Below are 2,978 nucleotides of genomic sequence, written 5' to 3'. Positions count from 1 at the left end.
ATTGCCCAGGCTGGAGTGCAGTGGCGAGATCTTGGCTCACTGCAACCTCCACTTCCCTGGTTCAAGCAATTCCCCTGCCTCAGCCTCCCGAGTAGCTGGGATTACAGGTGTATGCCACCACGCCCAGGTAATGTTTTTGTATTTTTAGTAGAGACAGGGTTTCACTATGTTGGTCAGACTGGTCTCAAACTCCTGACCTCAGGCAATCTGTCCGCCTCAGCCTCCCAAAGTGCTGGGATTACAGGAATGAGCCACCGTGCCAGGCTCTGGAAGAAAACTTTAATTGCTGGGTGAAATATATTTTCTACCAAATTCCCCTTATGAGACCTAGAAAGCCTAATGAACATAGCTACTTACACCTCCTACGCTGTTATTTTAAGGTCAAAATTAAGAAGTTAAAGGCACATATAAGTTTGGCCATTATTAACCTGAAAAAAAAGATAAATAAATGTTCCATAATTAGGTCTTTTCAACACTGCATGGTCCCAAACAATACTGTTTTAGAATTAGAGGTTTTTTTTTTTGTTTTTTTTTTTGAGACAGAGTCTTGCTCTGTGGCCAGGCTGAAGCATAGTGGCGCAGTCTCAGCTCACTGCAACCTCCACCTGGGTTCAAGTGATTCTTCTGCCTCAGCCTCCTGAGTAGCTGGGACTACAGGCACATGCCAAACGCCTGGCTAATTTTTGTATTTTTAGTAGAGAGGGGGTTTCATCATGTTGGCCAGGATGGTCTTGATCTCTTGACCTTGTGATCTACCTGCCTTGGCCTCCCAAAGTGCTGGGATTACAGGCGTGAGCCACACCTGGCCAGTTTTTTCTTTCTTTTTTTTTAATAAAAAGAAAGGAGGATGATCAGTGACTCCCCAGGGGCCCAGGGGAACCTGACGTTATTCACCTGCTAACCAGACAGCTCTATACTAAGGCAAGTCTCTTAAAGACAATACCAAATATATTATGCCCATGTTATTCAAAAGAATTTGGGGAAATCTAACATAACTCATGACTTTATAATAAGAAATATACCAGTCGTGTGTAGTGACTCACGCCTGTAATCCCAGCACTTTGGGGGGACTGAGGTAGGTGGATCACTTGGGATCAGGAGTTTGAGACCAGCCTGACCAACATGGTGCAACCCCGTCTCTACTAAAAATACAAAAATTAGTCAAGTGTGGGGGCACACGCCTGTAATCCCAGCTACTTGGGAGGCTGAGGCAGGAGAATTGCTTGAGTCCAGAAGATGGAGGTTGCAGTGAGCCGAGATTGTACCATTGCACTGCAGCCTGGGAAAGAAGAGCAAATCTCCATCTCAAAAAAAAAAAAAAATTGATATTTTTGCCTGTCATGTTCAGGGTCAGCCAAGGCTCCATTGCTGTGATTGGGACTGATTGCCCCATAGGAGCTGTTGTTTGCCTTGGGTCTCTTTAGCCTTTAGCCGGCAACAATAAGGAATTAGGAGAACCTCCTCCCTTTGAGTTGGGGACCATGTTGGTCAGGCTGGTCTCGAACTCCCAACCTCAGATGATCTGCCCACCTTGGCCTCCTAAAGTGCTGAGATTACAGGTGTGAGCCACCGTGCCCAGCCTCTTACCTTACCTTTTACCCAGAGCGATTCCCTTCTGCCTTTATAGCAATCATGCCAGTTTAGCTCCTTTTATAGAAAAACTCAAAGAGAGAGTCGGTATATCTAAACCTTTCTCACAGAATCATTTATACACCTCATGATAGAACCCTAAAAGGGGAGCCTTATTTCAAAAAACTTATTAACACCACTCAACTCCACCATCCTCTAATTAGTCTAGTGATCACTGAATTTCCATTACTTTTACCACCTCAATGCAAAATACTTGTGCAGCACAAATTTCACCATCACATAGAATTTGTTTGTGGATCTTCAGCACATCTCAACTCCCTCCGCCAGGGAAGGGATGGTGTCCCATCGCTTACATTTCCCCTTATCTATCTTTTGCATTGGCAAATCTCTCCCTTCCCCATGTACTAACATCACAAGATCCACCTCCAAATCAGATTCCTTGTTCCCTTGGGATTAGTGTTATCCTCTCTATCGGGACTAGCAGAGCCAGCCACAGAAACAGAGCCTTGGGAATTGAGCATGAACTGCCTCGGGAGCCCACAGTGGCCCTCTGACAAACAGCAGAGAGCCTTGCTAGACTTCAGCAACAGCTGGACTTCCTGGCAGCTGTAGTCCTATGAAACCTAAGAGCCTTACATCTCACAGCCGGACAATGAGGAACATGTTTGTGTCTAAAAGAAGAATGTGGTTTTTGCATCAATTCAAATTACAAATACAAATTAATAGTATTCAAATAAAAATTAATAGTGTTTTCTTTTTTTTTTTTTTGAAATGGAGTTTTGCTCTTGTTGCCTAGGCTAGGGTGCAATGGTGCAATCTTGGCTCACTGCAACCTCTGCCTTCCAGGTTCAAGCGATTCTCCTGCCTCGGCCTCCCTAGTAGCTGGGATTACAGGTGCCCACCACCACACCTGGTTAAGTTTTTTATATTTTTAGCAGAGATGGAGTTTCACCATGTTGGCCAGGCTGATCTCGAACTCCTGACCTCAGGTGATCCACCAGCCTTGACCTCCCAAAGTGCTGAGATCACAGGCATGAGCCACTGTGCCTGGCCAATAGTATTTTCTTGGAACAAGAAAATCATTACCCAGGCAGACAAAATTGAATATTTAGGAGCTTCCATGGGAACTTGGAAGCAATGGTTATTTTCTCTCTTGCTCCCTTTAACAATGCCAGTCATTACCATATGTTTAGCTCTAACTTTTGGTCCAACTTTGTTTAAAATGATGATTTCCCAGCCTGGCCAACATGGCCAAACCCCATCTCTACTAAAAATACAAAAAATTAGCTGGGTGTGGTGGTAGGTGACTGTCATCCCAGCTACTTGGGAGGCTGAGGCAGGAGAATTGCTTGAACCCTGGAGGTGGAGGTTGCAGTGAACTGAAAGTA

Source organism: Cebus imitator, unplaced genomic scaffold (assembly GCF_001604975.1).
Source record: "Cebus imitator isolate Cc_AM_T3 unplaced genomic scaffold, Cebus_imitator-1.0 Scaffold799, whole genome shotgun sequence".
In the NCBI taxonomy this organism is placed as follows: Eukaryota; Metazoa; Chordata; class Mammalia; order Primates; family Cebidae; genus Cebus; species Cebus imitator.
Note: the sequence above shows the minus strand (reverse complement) of the source record.